This window comes from Nicotiana sylvestris, chromosome 6 (assembly GCF_000393655.2).
Source record: "Nicotiana sylvestris chromosome 6, ASM39365v2, whole genome shotgun sequence".
Classification (NCBI taxonomy): domain Eukaryota; kingdom Viridiplantae; phylum Streptophyta; class Magnoliopsida; order Solanales; family Solanaceae; genus Nicotiana; species Nicotiana sylvestris.
This window is the reverse complement of record NC_091062.1, coordinates 69,861,558-69,871,498: the sequence shown is the minus strand read 5'-3', so window position 1 is coordinate 69,871,498 and position 9,941 is coordinate 69,861,558.

Here is a 9,941-nt window from a genome sequence, read left to right as displayed (position 1 = left end):
ATTGATGTTGCTAATTTCAGAGCATCTTAAAGTTTTAAGAGGATCAATTAAGGTATGTATGGCTAAACCCTCTTCTCCTTAGAATTGAAGCTTCTGGTGTTCGTGTAGTTGGTGTAAGCCCCCAAATTGATCATTCTAGAATTGACTATCACCAATGGGTTGTGTTGAATGATATATGTTCAATATTTGTGCTAAATGCTTACCATGTCATCTTGCCCTTTTGAGGATATGTTTAAAAATGTGGAATATGTGTTAAGAAATGTTAAGACTTCATGTCAAAAATTGAATAAAGGTTGTTATGCCAATCTATATGAAAAGCCTCTATGTGCTTAGGGCTTTCCAAGTTTTTTCCTTATGTGTACAAATGCCTTACATGATGGGCCTTATTGTTGCTGATGATAATGTTATTGAATGTGTAAAAAAGGAAACTTGAATTGTGAAATACGGACAAGTGCCAAGAATGACTTAATAAACGAGGCCAATTGTGACAATGTATTGAAAGATGGGAAAGAAATATGAAGTGAGATGATTGATTGAAAGGATGATGTCTCAAGTGAGATGGCCTAGCCGATCGGGCCGTGATCGGACACCATACTGCACACATGATGGTAATTGTGCTAGAAATGATGATTGAAATTGTGGATATGGTTGATGTCTCAAATGAGATTGGGTCGAGATCGGGCTTCGTCTAAGAACACGGTGGTATTATGAATTGTGACAACTAAAGATTACCAAACCTAATAAGATGGAAATTGATTGAGAACTTATGTGATCTTGACTTGATGATTTAGTATTGTTTGAAGCTCTTATTGAACTCATGACTGTTTTCCCCTTGTATTATTGTTCATTCTATTGAGACAGTGTTTTAGCTTTATATACTAGTACTATTCGATAGTACTAACGTCCCTTTTGCCGGGATGTAGGTGGTTCCATAGCAGACAATGTTGAACGCAGCTAGTGGTACATCCTCTTCCCAGCAGACTCGGTGAGCCCCACTTCATTCTGGGGTCTTTTATTATATCTTTTGCTATGTTGTAGTCACTTTTGAGGTATAGCTGGGGCCTTATCGCTGGCACTGTCTTTATACTCTTTTTGTATATTTAGAGGCTCCGTAGACATTATGTGGGTTGTGTATGAGTGCTAGAAAGGTCAGACGAATTATGTTGTGTTTTGGACTCTTGATCCACTAAATCATAAAGTGTATGTATTTTGGGAACTTAACAATGATGTAGTAAAATGAAATGAAATGAATTAGTAATGTTTATATATATGATCCTTCTATTTTTAAACTAATGGAAACATGCCTTCTCTTGGTCATAAGTGATAACGGTGATTTCTACATGTTTTATACCCATTCTTACCTAAGCTTTGTGCATTAACTGCCAGAAATTAGTCCCAAAATGCTTACAAGTTGCGCTTGATTGCAGGTTTGAGCGACAAGATGACAATTACTAAAGATCGGCTCAAAAAGGAGTGAAATCTGCCAAGTGTCAAAAGACAACTGAAAGGGGGGATCAAAAGAACCTGCGCGGTCCGCACTGTTTTGTCATGCGGCCGCGCAGGAGAGTTCTGAAGCTGGACATCTTCAAGTTCAACCTGCGCGGTCCGCACTGTTCTGCCATGCGGCCGCGCAGGAAAGTTCAGAGGCCATGATATCTTCAAGTCAAGCTGCGCGGTCCGCGCCCCTTTTTGCGTGGTCCGCGCCTAAGAGTATCAGAGACTCAATCATTCAAGACAAAAGCCCACGCGGCCGCGCACCTAATCAGTGCGGTCCGCGTGGATGAAGTGCACGCGGCCGCGCGTCATTTGTGCGCGGTTCGCGCCAGACCCTCAGGGGTATTTTTGTCCGGTTTTTCCTGTGTAGTATAAATAGAACATTTTACTTTTTAGCAGATTGGGTGGAGATCTGTTTTGAGAGCATAGAGCAGCTGAACTTGGGATTTCATGATTTTAGCCTATTTTGGGAAATCTCTTCTAGTATTAACGTGGATTTGAGTAGATTAACATTGTAGTTAATTGTTATGTCAATTTCATCTATTATTTCTTCAATTTCTATTCCTATTATGGCTAGCTAAACCCATTAGCTAGGGTTGTGGCTCAACCCTAGTGTGGGTAATTAATGGGTGTGATTGTTTAGTGCATGAATGATGTTGGGTATTTGTTATTTGAATTAATCTTATGTTTTCATTAAGATTTGGTGGTTGCAAACACTAAGTCTAGCTTAGTGAGTCTTGACTCTTCTTGAGAAAGAGAGTCTATGACCCCAAGATTAATTCTAACAAGGAATTGGGATGGACCCATGAGAATGGTAGTCCCAATTAACGGGTTAAACCTCGAGAGAGTAATTACCCAACTTGAACCATAAGTTGCTTGGGCAAATTGGCCTACCCAATTGGTCTCGAGAGAGTCAATTGGGCAAAATCACTCTCTCTACCGAGAGGTGTGAGAGTGAGTGCAAAAGTGCAATGGTTATAGCATAAGTCCCATAGTCATCATTCTTGCATTAGGAATCTCTACCCGTTAGTTGACCACCTAGGTACATGCCACGGCCCTAGTGCCTTTCTCTATATTGCATACAACTTAGAATCATAATTTTAGCATAACTTAGCTTTACAATTGTAGTTGATAAATTATAGCTATTAATCAAAAGAAAACCAAAAATGTTAGAAGATCAATTAGGAGCTAAAATATAGTCCTAGACTATACAAACACGCAACTCCAAATTGAAGTTCCCTGTGGAAAATTGACCCCGATACTGCTATTGGGTAAAAATATTAGCGCCCACTCTTCCTCAGGTTGAGTCAGCTGCGATCACCTTTTGGCGCCGTTGCCGGGGAACTTTACGGTGTTGACTATTTGTGCAGCTAGTATTGTGTTTTGCTTCTCTTTCCTTCTTATTTACTAACTTGGTGTGTGTCGATTAATCAGGTACAATGGCTCTTAATGCAAATGACCCTCTCGGCAATGTGATAGCGGGGAGGAGGTAGAAGATCTAGAACAAGATGAGGTCTTACCTCAACTTTCACGGAGAGGCCGACATGTCAATATAAATGCAAATGAGAATATCAACATTCCAGACCCTCCTCTGCAACCGCCGAGAGTGGCTCCCAGAGTTCTACCAAATCAAGGATACGCCAGTGCTATTGTTCCTCCCCGAATCTGGGCGGGGAACTTTCAAATCACAAATGTTATGCTGACCTTGCTCGAGCAAAGAGGTTATTTCACGGGTGCCTCCGACCAAAACGCCTACAAGCACTTGAAGGGGTTCGTGGATACATGTTGGGGTAGTAAGCAAACAAACGTGTCCGAGGATGCGTTGAGATTGAGGCTTTTCCCGTTTTCTCTTCGGGGTAAAGCATTGGTTGGTTAGAAAGGCTCCCCAATCATTCTATTACAACATGGGATGAATTGACAGACAAATTTATTGCCAAGTTCCTCTCCAAGTCATATGGCAGCTCTTCGAGATGAAATTCTAGCTTTCAAGCAAGAGCCAACGGAACCTTTACATGAGATATGGGAAAGATATAGAACAATGGTGAAAGAGTGCCCTAATAACGACATGACCGAGGCTATAATTCAACAAACCTTTTATCGGTGCATCAACACCACAAATCAATGCATTGTGAACCAATTGGCCGGAGGGAATTTTATGAAACTTTCTTACCAAGAGGCATGTTATGTACTGGATGAAATAGCTGACACCTCTTCAGCATGGCAAAGCCAAGCAAACGTGCCCCAAGGTGACCCCACGATCATCCATTTGCACAAGGAATTGCACGATCATGGTCAAGCTATAGCCGAGCTTACAACAACTATGAATCAATTGGCAAAGGCGCAATTGCAACAAGTCCAAAACCCACGCCAAGTCAACACAATGGAAGGGGTTGTTATGTTGAAAAGGAGGCAAAGAGGACACCAACCTCAAAGTAATTGTGAACAATATGACAACAACAATGATGGTGGTGGATATTCGATCGAACGTTTTGACGACCAAAGTGAGAAAGTCCAATATGTCAACAACTACCTAGGGAATAGAGGTAATCAAGGGAATCAACAATGGAGAGCCCAAGGTAATTGGGGCAATCAACAAGGTGGCAATTGTAATTACAACAACAATCAAGGAGGCAATTGAGGGAACAATAATTCAGGGAATCAAGGTAATTGGAACGGGAACAACAACTGGAACAACAACAATAGTGGACCAGATAATAGGGGGCACGACTTTCGAAGGCCCCCAATGTATCAACATACCAATAACCCGCCTCCGTTTCAATCTAAAGGGTCGAGTTTGTCGGGCAATGACATGGGTCGAATAGAGAGCATGTTCGAGCAAATGATGAAAAAGAGTCAAGATTCCAAGGCCCAATTAGCTTCGCATAACACATCTATCCGGAACTTGGAAGTGCAATTAGGCCAAATCTCTCAATCTTTAAATACTCACCCAAAGGGTGCTCTACCAAGTGATATGGTAGTAAACCCCAAGTGTGGGCACAATAATCATGTGATGGCAGTGACAACGCGAAGTGGAAGAGGCGATGATGTGCATGCCTCAAGAGGAAACCAAGTTACGGTGGATGAAGATGAGTTGCAAAATGATGAGATCCCCTTGGTAGTTGAGGATGTTGTTGAACCAAGTGCAAATGATGATGTGAGAATTGAAATTGATGAAGGTGAGGAGGATACTCAAGAGGCCGTGAACCCATCTAGGGAACACGCCATAGATATACCCGAACTGGTGGTGCCAAAAGCCAAGACACCCTTACCTAGACCTCCTCCGCCCTATCCTCAATGGTTGGCCAAGCAAAAGGGTGACAACCAATTTAAGAAATTCATTGAAATGATGAAGAGTTTGACTATCAACGTGCCTTTGGTGGAGGCACTCGAGCAAATGCCGGGATACGCAAAGTTCATGAAAGATTTGGTTACAAAAAAGAGATCAATGGAGTGTGAGACAATCAAGATGACCCATCAAGTGAGCGCAATTGTGCATTCTATGGCTCCAAAACTTGAGGATCCCGGCGCATTCACTATCCCATGTACCATTGGAAGTGCCGACTTTGCAAAAGCCCTTTGTGACTTGGGAGCAAGTATCAATTTAATGCCATATTCGGTCTTCAAGACCTTGGGAATCGGACAACCTCGTCCAACTTCTATGAGGCTTCAAATGGCGGACCGGTCAATGAAGCGGCCTTTGGGAATTATTGATGATGTCCTTGTTCGTGTTGATAAGTTTATATTGCCGGCCGATTTTGTAATTTTGGATTGCAAAGTGGATTTTGAGGTGCCTATTATTCTTGGGAGGCCCTTCCTAGCTACATGGAAGGCCTTGGTTGATGTGGAAGCAGGAGAATTGACCTTCCGTGTTGTTGATGAAAAGGTGGTGTTCCACGTATGCAAATCAATGAGGAAACCAAATAGCACCGAGGTGTGCTCGTTTGTTGACATTGTCACGGCGGTGATAGTGGATGACACAAGCGCAATGGCAAATGTTGAGGACCCACTTGAGGCCGTGCTATTGAACATTGATGTTGATGATAATGCTAGAAGGGTGGAGTGTGTGAACGCATTACATGGCATGGGCTTGTATTCTTATGAACCGAGGAGGTTATCTCTTGATCTTGAAAATCGCAAAACTCCTCCCACCAAGCCATCTATTGAGGAGCCACCGGTGTTGGAGTTGAAACCACTTCCTCCTCACCTTAGGTATGAATTTCTTGGTCTTAATTTCACTTTGCCGGTTATTCTTTCTTCTTGCTTGACTAACGTGCAGGTTGATGCCACTTTGGCGGTTCTTCAAAAGCGCAAGCGGGCGATTGGATGGACCTTGGCGGATATTCGGGGTATTAGCCCCGCGTTTTGCATGCACAAGATAATATTGGAGGAGTATTCTTGGCCGTCTCTTGAACATCAAAGGAGACTAAATGAGGCCATGCAAGAGGTGGTTAAAAAGGAAGTCATCAAGTGGCTTGACGCCGGTGTGGTGTATCCAATTTCTGACAGTTCGTGGACTTCTCCGGTACAATGTGTGACAAAGAAGGGAGGAATGAAGGTGGTGACCAATGACAACAATGAACTTATTCCGACTCATACGATGACGGGTTGGAGGGTATGCATGGACTACCGGAAGTTGAACAAGGTGACTAGAAAGGATCATTTCCCATTGTCATTCTTGGACCAAATGCTTGATCGTCTTGCGGGCCGGACTTTCTATTGTTTTCTGGATGGGTATTCAGGCTATAACCAAATTCTCATTTCCCCGGAAGACCAAGAAAAGACAACCTTCCCATGTCCTTATGGTACATTCGCCTTCTCTCGAATGCCATTTGGATTATGCAATGCACCGGCGACCTTCCAACGATGTATGATGGCAATCTTCACCGACATGGTGGAGGACATTTTGGAGGTCTTCATGGATGATTTTAGTGTGGTTGGGGACTCATTTGGTGATTGCTTGCAAAACTTGGATCGTGTGTTGGCCCGATGCGAAGACACAAACTTGGTTCTCAATTGGGAGAAATGCCATTTTATGGTAGAAGAAGGAATTGTGTTGGGTCACAAAATTTCAAAAAGAGGGATTGAGGTTGATAAGGCGAAAATTGAGGTTATCTCAAGGCTCCCTCCCCCTACTTCTGTCAAAGGGGTGAGGAGTTTTCTTGGTCACGCGGGTTTCTACCGAAGATTCATCAAAGACTTCTCTAAGGTAGTTAACCCGTTGTGTAAATTGCTAGAGAAAGATGCCAAATATGTGTTCGATGAGAAATGTATGGAGGCTTTCGAGCTTCTAAAGCAAAAGTTGACGACTACCCCTATCATTACTGCACCAAATTGGAGCTTGCCCTTTGAGCTCATGTGCGACGCTAGTGATGTTGCGGTGGGGGCGGTCTTGGGCCAAAGAATCAACAAAATGTTCCATCCGGTGTACTATGCAAGTAAGACAATAAATGAAGCTCAAAGGAACTACACGGTCACCGAGAAGGAATTGCTTGCCATTGTTTTTGCCATGGAAAAGTTTTGCCCATACCTTATGGGGGCCAAAGTGATTATTCATACCGATCACGCCGCCCTTAGGTATTTGATGACGAAGAAAGATTCTAAAGCAAGGTTAATGAGATGGGTGCTTCTTCTTCAAGAATTTTATTTGGAGATTGTTGATAGAAAGGGTAGTAAAAATCAAGTGGCGGACTACTTGTCTCGATTGGAGGAGGAAGGGAGGCCTTTGGACGGCCTTGAGATAAATGATGCTTTTCCGGATGAACAACTCCTCTCGGTTTCAATGCTAGACATGCCATGGGTTGCCGACATTACCAATTATCTTGTTACCGGTGTGGTTCCGTATGAGCTCTCTTCTAACCAAAGGAAGAAGCTCAAGCGGGATTGCTTGGACTACTATTGGGATGAGCCGTATCTTTTCAAAATTTGCACCGATGGTGTAATTCACCGGTGTGTTTCTGAAGAAGAGCAATTGAGTATTGTGGAAACTTGTCACTCTTCACCCTATGGTGGCCATCATGGCGGGGCGAGGACGGCGTCTAAAGTGTTGAGTTGTGGTTTTTATTGGCCTTCGTTGTTCAAGGATGCCGGTGACTTTGTGAAAAGATGTGATGAATGCCAATGTGCCAGAGGGATTTCGAAGAAAGATGAGATGCCCCTTAACACGATTCTAGAGGTTGACATTTTTGATGTTTGGGGGATAGACTTCATGGGACCATTCGTAAGTTCTTGTGGCAACACTTACATCTTGGTAGCGGTTGATTATGTGTCGAAATGGGTTGAGGCCATAGCTTTGCCAAATAATGAAGCTCGAAGTGTTGTCGTTCTTGAAAAAGAGTATCTTCACGAGGTTTGGCACTACACGTGCTATCATCAGTGACAGGGGTTCTCATTTTTGCAACCAGGCTTTTGACTCTTTGCTAGCCAAGTATGGGGTAAATCACAAGGTGACCACTCCTTATCATTCTCAAGCGAGTGGCCAAGTCGAAGTGTCCAACCGTGAGATCAAGAGTATTTTGTCCAAGAATGTCAATGCAAATAGGACTGACTGGTCGAAGAAATTGGATGATGCTCTTTGGGCTTATCGTACAGCTTTCAAAACTCCGATTGGTATGTCGCCGTATCGTTTGGTGTTTGGGAAGGCTTGTCATCTTCTGGTAGAATTGGAACATAAGGCTATGTGGGCTCTGAAAAAGTTGAACTTAGAATGGGATGTAGCTGCAAATCTCCGGGTTGAGCAATTGAACGAACTTGATGAGTTTAGGTTTTATGCTTACTCTAGCTCGTCCTTGTATAAGGACAAGATGAAGTACCTTCATGACAAGTATGCCCGAGGGAAGGAATTCAAAGTTGGTGACATGGTTCTTCTTTTCAATTCCCGGTTGAGGTTATTTCCGGGCAAGCTGAAGTCTAAGTGGAGCGGCCCTTTTGAAGTGGTTGGTGTAACTCCCTTTGGTGCCATTGATCTCAAAAATAAAAATGGTGAAGTTTTCCGAGTGAATGGGCATCGTGTCAAGCACTATTTGGGAAAGATTGATGACAGCCACATGGTGGCACGCATTCATTTGAAATGACTGTGATAGTAACATGCGTCGTGCCACGACGTTAAATCAGGCGCTTCTTGGGAGGCAACCCATGTCTTTTCCTTTTCTTTGTTTTTCTGTTATAGAATAGGATTTTTGAGCTGATAATTTGTGAAGTGTTGCAGGGAATAATGTTGCACCAGTGCAGGGCAAAAGTGTCAAAAATGGTCAGTCCCTGAAAATGGCCTACGCGGCCGCGCACCAAAGCAGTGCGGTCCGCGTGGGCTTGAGCAGCTGAAAGTTCATTCTCAGAAGATTCAACGCGGTTCGCGTCCCTTGCTGTGCGGTCCGTGTGTGGAAACTTAAAATGGCATGCTCTCTGATAAAATTCATACGCGACCGCGGTCCAAAGCAGTGCGGTCCGCGTGGGTAAAGCTGAAATCACCAAGTCTCTGATAACTTCCACGTGGCCGCGCACCAAAACAGTGCGGTCCGCATGGGCTGAGCAGTCAAATGTGAAGGAATGAAAACCAGCGCGGACCGCGGCCATTTTCGTGCGGCCGCGCTGGTAGGTAAGTTGTGAGTTCCCAGTTGTTTTTTATAAATAGAAGTCTTGGGCCTCATTTGAACCTTTTCGCAAATTTTCATCTCGAGCTTTAATTTTCACTGTACATCTGCATCTCTTGCTCAGTTAGTTGATTTCTCATTACTCCCTGGTAACAACTCTTGTTTATTTCATTCATAGCCTAATTTTTGTTTCTTTTAATCGCTCCCTACTAGTATAATTTCTTATTTTCGTCCTTTTTCTTCTTAGTTAACTGTTAGTTTAGATTTTTATTGTTTTGGTTGAATCATGGGGCATAAATGCATGTTAATTAATTGAGTAGGAACATTTAGGACTCAAATTGTGAAAAAAAATGGGACTTAATGGAAGAATATCCCGGCTCAGTTATATTTGCCCTACGCAGTCGCGCAACATTCTTATGAGGTCCGCGTGGCCCCTTGTGTGCAAGGACGAACCTTCTCAGCGCGATCCGTGTGCCAGTTCTATGCGGTCCGCGCTGAAGCCACACGACCGCGGTCCAAAACAGTGCGGACCGCGTCGGCTTATTCAGAGAAACATGTGTGGGTATCAGTATACTGCGTGGACCGCGTGCCTTTTGTTGCGGTCCGTGCCCTTCTGTCTGTGTAACTGTGTCTGCAACTGTGCATTCAACTGAACTGTTTATTTCATATTATGTGCTTCTACTAACAATGTTAGACACGTATTCCTTGCAGACAATGGTTCAAAAGCAAGTGGCTAAAAAATGAGCGGGCAAACAAATACCACTAGGGAGAGGTGGTTCCTCCCGTGGGGGAAAAGGAAAAAGAATTGTAAAGTTGAATCCTCAAACCAGGAAGCGATAAAGAAAAACAGGAAGATAATCC